The 12,720-nt window shown below is 40.0% G+C and overlaps 1 protein-coding gene across 4 annotated transcripts in view; it reads left to right on the top strand.

The window, feature by feature from the left end:
• The first annotated feature begins 1,329 nt into the window (after positions 1-1,329).
• SLC23A2 (solute carrier family 23 member 2) overlaps positions 1,330-12,720 on the top strand; it is a 109,894-nt gene continuing 98,503 nt past the window's right edge. For 2 of the 4 annotated variants that reach the window (XM_040447620.1, XM_040447614.1), the window contains exon 1: positions 1,330-1,453. The gene's annotated coding sequence lies outside the window, so the exon portion shown is untranslated. Of the gene's footprint in view, positions 1,454-12,074; positions 12,234-12,720 lie in introns of all 4 variants that reach the window. The other 2 variants (XM_040447616.1, XM_040447615.1) reach the window with 2 other exon arrangements.

The following is a 12,720-nucleotide window of genomic DNA, read 5'->3' as shown; positions in this document are numbered from 1 at the left end:
TCCGGTAGGCACAGCCCTGTTCGTGAGAAGTTGGGCCAAGGACTAGCAGTTTTATTAGGAATGGCCTAGTTCTTAAGAGGAGTCGGACCAAAGGCCAAACGAGTGTTCTTATAAAGGACCAAGCCTTAGATTCTGAATAATTCCTGGAGAGCTTAAAACACAAGAGTGGAGCTCAAAATCCAGAAGAAGAATTTTAGGGTGGGCAAGAAAGCAGTGAGCTCTGTGGGTATGGGTGCATATTTGCTCACTAGCCTTGGATTTGTTGGTGGTCTTCTGGATCCCACCAAATAATGTTAACCTTAAAAACAAGTTATTTTAGGGGCACCTGTGTGGCTCGGTCGGTTAAGCATCCGACTGTTGATCTCAGTTCAGGTCATTATCTCACGGTTCGTGGGTTCAAGCCCTGTGTTGGGCTCTGCGCTGACAGCCTTGGGATTCTCTCCTTCTCTGTCTTCCCCTCCCCTGCTTTCTCTCTCTGTAAATATAAATAAATTTAAAAATAAATCTTAAAAAAAAGTTATTTTACCAACAAAAATGGGTTTATTTGGGAGTAACCAAGAATTACAACTCCTGGGCATTAAGCTATAACAAAGCCATAGGCAAGTCCAGCAAAGAAGAAGGTTATCTTACGGAGGAGAAAATTGGGAGGGGTTGTTTTGAACAAAGCCCATTGGAGGAGAATACTAATTCAGGCTAATGGTTTGCCATTGGCTGAGTTGCAAGGGTAGCCAGTTTCTTGTAGAGCTGCAGTCTATATCTTTCTCTGTCGAGGCCTGTCATTGATGATTCTTTCCTGTAGAGATTGTTCTGTTGGGGTCTGTGATGACAATTTCCTGTAATTGACCGATTGGTAGTGGCTTCCCTCTTCTAGCTTCCCTTAGTCTCTTCCCCACTCCACTTTAGTGAGGCTTCCCTTTATTAATTTTAAGAAGTGTGTAGTACAGTGCTTGGCACATATTGAATACTAGAGAAGTTTTTTTGTCTTTTTTTTTTTTTTGGAAATTGAGATCTTATTCTAGGGAATATGGAGTTTAAAAGGAAAAAACCCCCAACTAAGTACAAAATTGCTTTTTCCAGATACTCTAAAATACCATCTCCCAACACATTTTGTGCAAATGGAGAGCCAATTTTGAAGGGATTGAAGGTGCAGCTTGTGCTTCTGCCTGGGGATGGGCTGGGGACTCCTAGATGCTCCTTAAGAATGAGGGAGCAACAGAGCAAGTTCTAGGATTGGGCAGAGCTGAATGAGAAGTAGATTCCATTCATGCAGAGTGCCTCCTGCTAGGTTTATTATTACTCTGTTTTTATTGATCATCTGTTTTTCTCTAGCTAGGTCTTGACTCTGACAACCGGGATCCTCCTGTGGTTTCGAGCTTGGACTTCAGCACCGGGAAATGTAGCTCAGCAGCTTGTAATGGAAAGCATATGGACAGGTTCACGTCACGGCATTTAGGTGCGTCTGAAACCTAATCTTTTTCGGTCTGCATTTCATGATGCAGTTGTGCTGACAGCCCTTTAGTGTTAGAATTCATTTGTGCTTGACCTCGCCCTTTGTACATGTCACCAAAGGTCTAAATGCAATCCTGGGAATAATTAATTGTTTGGTTAATGCTAATGATAAGGTAATGGGCTGTTGTAGGCCAAATTCCTTGTTAAGTAGATTAAAGTAGAAAATAGGCAAAGTCTTGCCATGTACAGGTAATGAAGTAAGTATTTTCTTTTTCCTTTACATGCTTTTGACTTTTTTAAATCAGCAAACTTTTGAATACCTATTGCCTTTGAGGCTCCATGTCTGGGTCACAGGTCTGAACCCCGGGGATAAAGAGATTGAAGACCTGTTCCTTCTTTTTCAAGCATTCTTCAATTTAAGTAGTGAGACTAAATAAGCACATTTACACTGCATTTCCTCCCATGCTCTCCTGTCCCAAGGCTTGATGGGTATTTTGGTTATTTAAAATTTTTTGCTATTGCAAACAATATTGCAGTGAAATTTCTTGCACCTATTTCAGGGACAATACCCATAAGTAAATTTTTAACAGTAAAATTGTTGAGTACAGTGCTTATGAATTTTTACTTTTTTAATTTTGACAAATTGTCCCGTAGGGAAGCTACAAGAATTTATACTCCTAATAAACATTCTTGCAAACAGGTTGTCTTGTCAAAACTAAATGTATTCAGTATGGTGGGTATAGAAAGTTATGTCAGTGGTACTTTTATTTACTATTAATTTACAAACAGTGACATTCAGTATTTAGGTATACATTTATAAGAGCTTTTATAAATGCTGAAAGGGTATCATTTCTTTTTTAAAAAAAATTATTTTCATTTTCTAATAGAAAGTTCATACTTGCTCTTAAAAAAAAGGAAAATTCCAAGAATTTAGGAAGAGCCTTGGTCTCACCACCTAATGATACCACCGTGAACATTTGTGGATTTCTTCCACTTTTTGTTTTCTATGTGAAGTTGTTTCTTTTTTTTTTTCTTTTTTTCTTTTTTTAATGTTTATTTTTGAGAGAGAGAGAGAGAGAGAGAGAGAGAGCAAGCGGGGAGGGGCAGAGAGAGAGGGAGACACAGAATCCAAAGCAGGCTCCAGGCTCTGAGCCATCAGCACAGAGCCTGACTTGGGGCTCGAATTCACAAACTGTGAGATCATGACCTGTGCTGAAGTCGGATGCTTAACCAGCTGAGCCACTCAGGCGCCCCAAGTTGTTGTCTTAAGCTGTCATCAAATTGTATGTAATACGTTTTTTTTTTTTTCGATTTATATTTATTTAAATCCAAGTTAGTCAACATATAGTGTAATAATGGTTTCAGGAATAGAATTTAGTGATTTGTCACTTACATATAACACCCAGTGCTCATCCCAGCAAGTGCCCTCCTTAAGGCCCATTGCCCGTTTAGCCCATCCCCCTCACCTAACACCCCTCCAGTAACCCTCAGTTTGTTGTCTGTATTTAAGAATCTCTTAGGGTTAGCCTCCCTCTCTGTTCTTATCTTATGTTTCCTTCCCTTCCCCTATGTTCATCTGTTTTGTTTCTTAAATTCCACATATGAATGAAATCATATGATGTTTGCCTTTCTCTGACTGACTTGTTTTGCTTAGCGTAACACACTCTAGTTCCATCGGCATTGTTGCAAATGGCAAGATTTCATTCTTTTTCATCACCAAGTAGTATTCTATTGTATATATATACCACATTTTCTTTATCCATTCGTCAGTTGATGGGCATTGGGGCTCTTTCCATAGTTTGGCTATTGTTGATAGTGCTGCTATAAACATTGGGGTGCATGTGCCCGTTCGAATCAGCGTTTTTGTATCCTTTGGATAAATAGCTAGTAGTGCAATTGCTGGGTTGTAGGCTAGTTTTATTTTTAATTTTTTGAGGAACCTCCTTACTGTTTTCCAGAGTGGCTGCACCAGTTTGCATTGCCAACAGTGCAAGAGGGTTCCCTTTTCTCCACATCCTTGTCAACACCTGTTGTTTCCTGAGTTGTTCATTTTAGCCATTCTGACAGGTGTGAGGTGGTATCTCATCGTGGTTTTAATTTGTATCTCCCTGATGATCAGTGATGTTGAGCATCTTCTCATGTGTCTGTTAGCCATCTGGATGTCTTCTTTGAAAAAAGTGTCTGTTCATGTTTTTTGCCCATTTCTTCACTAAATTATTTGTATTTTGGGTGTTGGGTTTGGTAAGTTCTTTTTAGATTTTGGATAGTAACCCTTTATCCTATATGTCATTTGCAAATGTCTTCTCCCATTCAGTAGGTTGCCTTCTAATTTTGTTGATTGTTTCCTTTGCTGTGCAGAAGGCTTTTATCTTTAATTTTTTTTCCACATTATTTTTGAGAGAGAGAGAAAGAGAGAGCGAGCGTGAGTAGGGGAGGGGCAGAGAGAGACACAGAATCCAAAGCAGCTCCAGGCTTTGAGCTGTCAGTACAGATCCTGAGGCGGGGCTCAAACCCACAAGCTGTGAGATCATGAACTGAGCCAAAGTTGGACGCTGAACTGACTGACCCACCCAGGCGCCTCCAGAAGCCTTTTATCTTGAAGTGCCAGTAGTTCATTATTGCTTTTGTTCTCTTGCCTCTGGAGACATGTGTAGTAAGAAATTGCTGCGGCCAAGGTCGAAGAGATTGTTGCCTGTTTTCTCCTCTAGAGTTTTGATGGTTTCCTGTCTTACATTTAGGTCTTTCATCCATTTTGAATTTATTTTTGTGTATGGTTAAGAAAGTGGTCCAGTTTCATTCTTCTGCATGGTGCCATCCAGTTTTCTCAGCACCATTTGCTAAAGAGATTGTCTTTTTTCCATTGGATACTCTTTCCTGCTTTGTTGAAGATTGGTTGGTTATATATTTGTGGGTTAATTTCTGGGTTTTCTCTTCTGTTCCATTGGTCTTTTTTTTTTTTTTTAATAATTTTTTAAAAGTTTATATGTTTTGAGAGACAGCATGAGTGAGGAGGCAGCAAGAGAGAGGAAGACAGAATCCCAAGCAGGTTCTGCACTGTCAGTGCAGAGCCCAATGTGGGGCTTGAACCCATGAAACTGTGAGATCATGACCTGAGCTGAACCCAAGAGTCAGACACTTAACCAGCTGAGCCACTCAGGTGCCCCTCTACATGTCTGTTTTTGTGCCAGTACCATACTGTCTTGATGATTACAGCTTTTATAGCTTGAAGTCTGGAATTGTGATGCCTCTAGTTTTGGTTTTCGTTTTCAACATTATTTTGGCTCTTTGGGGCCTTTTTATAATACTTTCTTAAAAGTAATATTTATTACCACGAGGGAGGTGAGGTGAATATCTCTGGGAATATCTGCCGAATACATGGTCTCCCAGCTCTCAGAGTTTCTGTTAACCATCTTTATATTTCTATTCACACATCTCTTTCTCTGCTCTGTGCACAGAGCTTTTTTCTCAAATCTCTCGTCTTTGGTGGGCACTTGTCAGATGTACATGCCACCCCCAGCTCAAATTTAGCATGTCCAGACCTCGTTCGTTACTTGCCTTGTCGAGCCCATTTCCTTACTTATTTAAAGGAGACAGACAATCTTGTTCTTTTTCTAGAGGTCCTCTTTGACACCCGATCTTTGATTTTTTTTTTTCTCTTTTAAATCACTCACTCTATCCGTCCCTTTTTGTCATCCCTTTTGTCACCCCAGTTGCCAAGATCCTTATACTTGGATTAACACAGTAGCTTCTTGACCTTCCATCTTGAGATTTTTCCAGTGGTGGACTCTCCTCACCTGCCCAGAAACTGATGTCTCATTAAAGCCATGTTGCATTTACATTGGACTTTTGAGACTCCTTTGACACTGCAAGTTGCTTTCGTCCTCCACCTCCCATTGTGAGCTGTGGTTAAGCTGTTTTCATGGCTTTGAGACTTGCAGTACTCCTGCCTGCCTTGGTCTCCAAGGTGGCCTTCCACTCAGGACTTTCCTGCTGACCCCAAGTCCCATTTCCACAAATTCATTTCTGACCATTTCAGGCTCTATTGAGCTGTTTTCTCTGAGTGCTCATGCACAGTTTGGGTAGTATCTATCATGTCTCTGTGATTGACTCGTTGTCCCAATCTGTCCACTGAGATGGCAGATGGCTTCACATATAATCCATTTCCATCTCAGTGCTGAGACTTTTTGGCAGTTCAGGAAACTAGCCAAATGGTTGATTTATCCTTTTCTTTTTCAGTACAGATCCTAAATATTCAGTTTACTAAACTGAGAAAAGAGAAGGTTTGCTAGTTAGTACCTTTCATCTTTGTTCTCAAGAGCATACACTTGTCTGGGCATTCATAGCAAAGAACACCAGCACTGCCCAGCACCTGGAGCCTGCAGACCCCATACCCAGTTCTGCTTCAGGCACGTTTTAGAAGTTGATCCTCAGATGTGGAAGGACTCGGATAGAAACTGGATTAAAAACTTTCAGCCGTGAGGAGAAATCTCTGTTTTATTAGTGGGTGATTTCTGAGAGTCTCTGTCTGGTAATTTTGGTTTACAGACTGTGTGCTATTGACGTCAATGTCCCACTTTCTCGTAACTAAACATGTTATATAAAATGCTGCATTGTTTATAGTTTGATCGGTAGCAACAAGAGAATTAAATATTTACTAGGAAAAGTGGGTACTTTCAAAAACCTATGTAAACACTGATGATGATCACAGAGCTTGCATAAGAAGGTAAGGAAGGAAGATGGTTTCTATGAAACCGTTACTATGAAGGGGTTCCAAGCGCATTAGAACAGCTCTGGCCTTTTCAGTGGGCTTTGTTTTAAAATCAATGTGTTAGTGTTGGATTACTACCAGCTGTTGATAAATTGCCTAAGTCCTTTGCTGCCTTTCTGTTTGGTATGGAAAAATCTCATCAATAACTTTGTCCCATTCCTTTTAATGATAATTTTTTTTCATACATGTATTTTATTTTAGTTTTGCCATACAAAACTAGAACTTGGCAATTCAATAGTTACAAAGCCCCTCTGGATTTGAGCCCCATGGATAGACCCTGTTAGCTTTATTTAGGTTTCTTGTGCTGGTTCCGAGCTTCTAGGGGAGAGCCCCCAGGTCCCCTTATGACCTTTTAGCTCCTGCTTGTTGTTAGAATGTGGATTTCTGCTTTCACCTTTCTCACATCTGGCTCCCTCCCTCCTTCTGGTGCTGTGAGTGTGAGAAATTAGGTTATGGCACCTGCTCCCCTCCATCAGAAGGCAGGCTACAGAACTGGTGGTGGAGCATAGTACTACAGTGTTCTGATGTTTGGGCTAAGATACGTGGCCTTGCCTGTGTTGTGTGCACGTGTGCTTGTAAAATCAGTATCACAACATACTCTCTGGATGGAAGTCTGATCATGATTATCATGGTTGTGTACTCTGCAGTAACTTTTTTCTCTTTTCCTGGTATCCACTTTCTTTAGACAGGTACTGTTCGATACAATTATAATGGGAGTCCCATATGTGATTTTTCTAGTAGCTCTAGTAAACAAAGTAAAAAGACATAGGTAATATTAATTTTAGTAATAGGTTTTATAACCTAATATATTAAAAAATTATTGTTTCACATAATATAAAATTATTAGTAAGATGTGCTTTTTTTCCCCATAGTAAGTCTTTGGAGTTTGATGTGTATTTTATACTTAACAGCACATCTCAGTTGGGCTGACCACGGTTCAAGTGCTTAGTAGTCCCATGGGGCTGGTGCTCTTGGGTTGGGTGGCTCAAGGCCCACATTGTTTTTATGTACATTAAGTAGTGTTTTCAACTTTTAAGCTTTTGGATTTTTGGGTATTTCATAACATAAGCCACTTGTATTCATGGGCTGTGTAATACCATATACTCATCATCAAACGATGCTTTTTTCAGCTTCCCTTTCTCATTTTTTTCCCTGTCAAATTGAGAGGTTTCCCATTGCTTGGAAAATGGTTCTGAACCGGTTCAATTAATTTGCTTGATAAGGCAGTATTTTCTAGATGTTATTTCATTTATTCCCTGGCTTGAGAAGAAAAAAAAATTTTTTTAATGTATTTAAAATTTACATATATGTATACAGATTTTTTAAACTAGTTTTCTCTTTTACCCAAGAATCACAAATGTTTTATAGCTTATGATTTTAGATATAATATTAGCTTATGATTTTAAATTTTTTTTTTTCAACGTTTTATTTTATTTTGGGGACAGAGAGAGACAGAGCATGAACGGGGGAGGGGCAGAGAGAGTGGGAGACACAGAATCGGAAACAGGCTCCAGGCTCTGAGCCATCAGCCCAGAGCCCGACGCGGGGCTCGAACTCACGGATCGCGAGATCGTGACCTGGCTGAAGTCGGACGCTTAACCGACTGCGCCACCCAGGCGCCCCTAGCTTATGATTTTAATAAGTTAATGTTTATGTTTATGTTTATATACCTAAAAATATTAAATATAAATTTTGCATTATATATAAATGTAATTTTAGGTTATAATACATTGAAGTTTAGGGTCCAATGAATAGTTCTCATTTCTTTCAATTTTTAAATTTTTTAAGTTTATTTCTTTCTTTATTTTGAGGGAGAGAGAGCATGAGCAGGAGAGGGGCAGAGAGAATTTCTGCACTCACAGTGAGGAGCCCCCCTGTGGGGCTTGAACCCACCAACTGTGAGATCATGACCTGAGTGGAAATCAAGAGTTGGATGCTCAACAGACTGAGCCACCCTGGCATCCCTCTTCTTTTTTTTTTTTTTAATTAACTTTTTAATTTTAATTCCAGTGTAGTTACCATATAGTGTTAGATTAGTTTCAGGTGTATAGCATAGTGGTTCAATAATTCTGTTCATTACTCAGTGCTCCCCTTTTTTAGGGTCCAGTGAATATTTCTCATTTCTTTTAAAATGAAGAATTTTACCTAGAAACATGTGAAGAAGTGCAGTACGGTACTGTCTTTAGATGACAACAGCCTTTGGAAGTAGCTGAAGAGAACACAGGGCTGTGAGGAAATACAGGAAAATCAGGAGTCCTCCACTCTGAAAGTTTGCAGAACGTTGGAGTGCCTCCCTTCTGACCACACCTTTTGGTTTCTTTAGTTACTCAGCTGCTGTCAATCAGTCCTTGGAAATGAGGGGCTAAGCATCTCGTTACAAGGATTTGAGTGCCTTAATTTCACCTAGTTTGTCTTGCCTGCATATTTATTTTAGTACTGTCCTTAGGCAGTGATTTAAGGTTTAAAAATGAAAATAGGGGTTCCTGGCTGGCTTCGTCGATAGAGCATACGATTCTCGATCTTGAGGTTGTTGAGTTCAATCACCACGTTAACTGTAGAGATTACTTTAAAAAACGAAATCTTTAAAATGATACACACGCTGTAGAAAAAGCAAAAATCAAAAAAGAGCAAAAAGTCATCCTGTCATCTGGAGGTAATCACAAAATCACCAGACACTGGTGTTTTTCCTGTTTTCCATGTGTGTATGTACACACTGTAATGGAAGTGTTCAGTGTGTTTTGTAACCCGCCTTTTCCTCCTTTCAGGGACACGCTCAACACATTATCTTTCATGTCAGTGGGTACTTCTGTTACCAAACTTTTAAGTCCCCACAATATTCTAAGAATGTATCCATAATTTAACCAACCAGTTTAGACATTAGTATTTTCCCCTCCAGTTCTGGATTGTTCTGTGTACTCTTTTAGGTGAACGTTCTCATAATGAAAAATTGAGCCTATTTTAATTATTTTGTTAAATTCCTTATGAATAGAATTATTGGGTCAAAGGCTGTGTGTATTTTTAGAGCTTTTGATGTTGTTAAATGACCATCTAGAAATGTTAAGCCAATTATTATTCCCACCAGCAGTTAATGCAAGTGCCTGCCTATTGAAGGGATGTTAAGCAATTATTCAGTAGTGTTAAGATTTTTTGAATGATTTACAAGCAGTAGATTCTGATTTCATGTATGCTCTTTTATATTTCCATATTTTTTATAAGAAAGCTTATACATGATTATATTCCTGTCAGCAATACAGTGAGAATCACATTAAATGAAAAAATAAAAAGCAAATTTTGACAGTATTTGGAATTCTTACAGCCAAGCAGACTACTTTAAAAATTTTTTATTTTATTTATGTTTTTAGTTTTGTTTTTTTTTTTGTTTTGTTTTTTTTTTTTTTGAGAGAGAGAGGGTGAGAGTGAGTGGAGGAGGGACTGAGGGAAGGAGTGGGGGGAGAGAATCCCAAGCAGGATGCACACTGTTAGCACAGAGCCTGTTGGGGGGCTCAGACTCACACACCATGAGATCATGACCTGAGCTGAAATCAAGAGTTAGACTCTTAAGTGACTGAGCCGCCCAGGTGCCCCCAAGCAGACTATTTTTAAGCGTGTGTGGTTAAGGTGTTCTGAAGCCCAGTTTACCAGAGAACCAGAAGCCTTCCTGACTCGGTGGCTCTCTGGATAAATTTTAGATGTACCATTTATTCTCTGAAGTTGTATTTTTTGTTAGCCAAAGCTTAGAAACCAAGTAGATTAAGAAAAATGTGGATTTCTCATTGAGTGAGCCCAAGAAGAGCGTACATTTGAACGACGAGGGATACTTGGTATGAATTGTGGTTGTTGCTTTGGAGGGGATGGCAAAGCAAAGTGTGTGATTTGATTTTGATTTTGAGGTGTCTGGGAAGGATTTTCTGAGGAATTGGTGATTTTACCAGAGATCTCAAATGTGAATAGGAATTCCCTGGATGTGCCCTCCTTCCAGATGGAGAGAACAGTGGACGGTGACCTCCAGCCTTCATCTTTACAAAGCCTGCCATTTTCAAGGCCACACCAGTCTGTCGCCCCGCCCTGCCCTTACCTTTGTGCCTCCGTCTACCAACTTCTTAACCGTTCCTAATGTTCCTTGAGAATGTTGCCTCCTGGCTTGCTCCTTTTCTTTCTGCCGTGTCTTCTAACATTGTCTCTGTGTTGTTGGCTCCTCCCGCCTCCAATCCAAACCTCACCCTCCCTTCACAGGATCTTTTTTGGAACTTTTATTTCCAGTTACTTCCACTTTCCTGGGCCTTGTTCTCTCCCAGATGACACGTTTGGAATCTTGAGCTCGAGAGCGTCTTCTCTGCACACATCCTGTCCTTCCCTAGGTCTCTCTCATTCTCATCTAGTTCTTGATCCTCAGGCACTCCGGTGCTCTCTGGCTTCCACTTCCCTTCCTCACCCTTTTTACCTGCTGCGGACTCCTCAGGGAGTCATGTGACTGTCCTCTTGCTGACATCTTGGTTTCCTCACTGAATTGTCTGGGTGACTTCCCAGCCTTCCTCAGTGGCACAGTCCTGCTGTTGTAACTTCTCTGTGTTTTTGTTTTGTTTTGTTTGTCCGTCATGCTCTGCTGGAGAGAAACCAGGTATCAGAGTGACTTTTTCTATCACCCATGTCCAAGTTCTGGGCTCAGCCAGACCCTTGACTTTGTTGTTGTTGTTGTTCCTTATGTCATCTGTTCACTCCTCTAGTTTCATCCTCCACCTGTCCTCTCCACCATGACTTCTGCTTCTTAGTTCATTAAGAAGTCCTCAGATAAATGATCCCCTCAGCTTCCTGCCCTCCTACCTCCTTGAGTATTGAGAAATAGTAACTATCTGAATACATCTCTGCCCACTTTATTCCATTTCCAGAGGAAATGAGGCAATCCCACTGATGGTCTGTGTGGAGCTGTTGTAACAGATTCTAAGTTTTCCTGCTGTGGTCACAGGAGAACTGCTTCCTGTTCCCTGGTTTATGGAGATAGGTTTGTGTTTTCACAGAAGGTAGGGTCTTAGAAGTGGCGTGACCCTTGGAGAGGAGCAGGTTAAATGACCTCTTGAGATGATGGAGCTCAAATGTGGCCCAGTCAGGAGTCTGGAATCTCCATTGCCTCTTCAGTGGCCTTGCCTGATTGTAAATGAAAATCCCCCTAAGGGGGAGGTGGGATTGGAGGTGATGAGGACATGAGATGTGTTTGTAATTAAAGAAAAATAGATAATGGATATACATGGAACAAAATTTAAGAGGTCCTGAGGACAGTCAAGGCAATTAAGTCTCCCTCCTTGTCTGATTGCCTCTCCCTTCTCAGCAGGCAACTACTTGTACCAGTTTTTATGCGTCTGTTTTGTGTATCCTTTAAGAGTCTGCTTTTTAATTGTGAAATTTCAAATGTAAAAAAAATCAAAGAATGAACACTCATATGCCAGATACCCAGATTTAATAAATCTAAACATGCTGTTTTTGCTTTAGGCCTTCCTTCCTTTCTTCCTTCCTTTTAAAGAAAATAAAACATTTTAGATACTCTGTATTCTTTACTAGTGTCCTCTCCTTCCCTTCTCTCCCAGAGGTAACCCTGCATCGATATTTTCACTTTTGAATTACATGTTTGTATACCCATAAACCCACATCACATACAGTATTGACTACATGATTTAAAACCTTAAGTAAGCGATTTCATGTGATACGTGTTCTGTAGTCTGCTCATTCAGGAATGTTTTCAAGGCATGCTGACCTGAGTAGCTAGATAGAGTTCATTTGAACTGCTCTTTTTAAATTCTGTTTAAGTAGCAGAACTTAACTTTTATATTCTGTTGATGTATTGGTTATGTACTGTTAAAAACAGGGTCAAGATGCTGAGAAGTGACATTGCCGGATCATAGTGCACACACCTCTTCAACCTGCTAGCTGCCACCAAATTGTTTTGCCCAGTGTTTGAACCAATTTACATTTCTGGCAAGAGAGTGGGAAAATTCCTGTTTATCCACAGTCTTCCCAACAGTTGGTATTATTAAACTCTTTTGTACTGGCCTTATCTGATGGGTGTGGGATGACCTCTCATTAGCAGGGATATGCCACATTGGTTTATCCATTCACTGGCTAAAGGTGAATGATTCCAGGTTTGGGCTATCGTAAATAAAGCCATCATAAACATTTATGTGCACGTTTTGGATCGAGCAGAAGTTTACATTTACGTAATGAACAGGAGTAACATTACTGGGTCATAGGGTAAATGTGTCTTTTAACCTTATAAGGAATGGCCAAAGTTTTTCCAAAGTGGTTGTGCCATTTTATGTACTGACCAGGACAGTATGGGAGTCCCAAATGCTCTGTGTCCTGATCAGAACTTGGTGTATCGTCTCAGCAGTTTTCATGTTTGTTTTCTCCGTTCTGATAAGTATGTCCTATATTTTTTTAACCCAAATAATTAAATTGTAAAAACTGGCTATTTTTTTTAAATTTTTTTTTTCAACATTTATTTATTTTTGGGA

The sequence above is a fragment of the Herpailurus yagouaroundi genome, unplaced genomic scaffold (assembly GCF_014898765.1).
Source record: "Herpailurus yagouaroundi ecotype Mexico unplaced genomic scaffold, PumYag 196, whole genome shotgun sequence".
Lineage (NCBI taxonomy): Eukaryota > Metazoa > Chordata > Mammalia > Carnivora > Felidae > Herpailurus > Herpailurus yagouaroundi.
The sequence above is the reverse complement of the archived record's forward strand: the minus strand, read 5'-3'. Positions and strand labels throughout refer to the sequence as shown.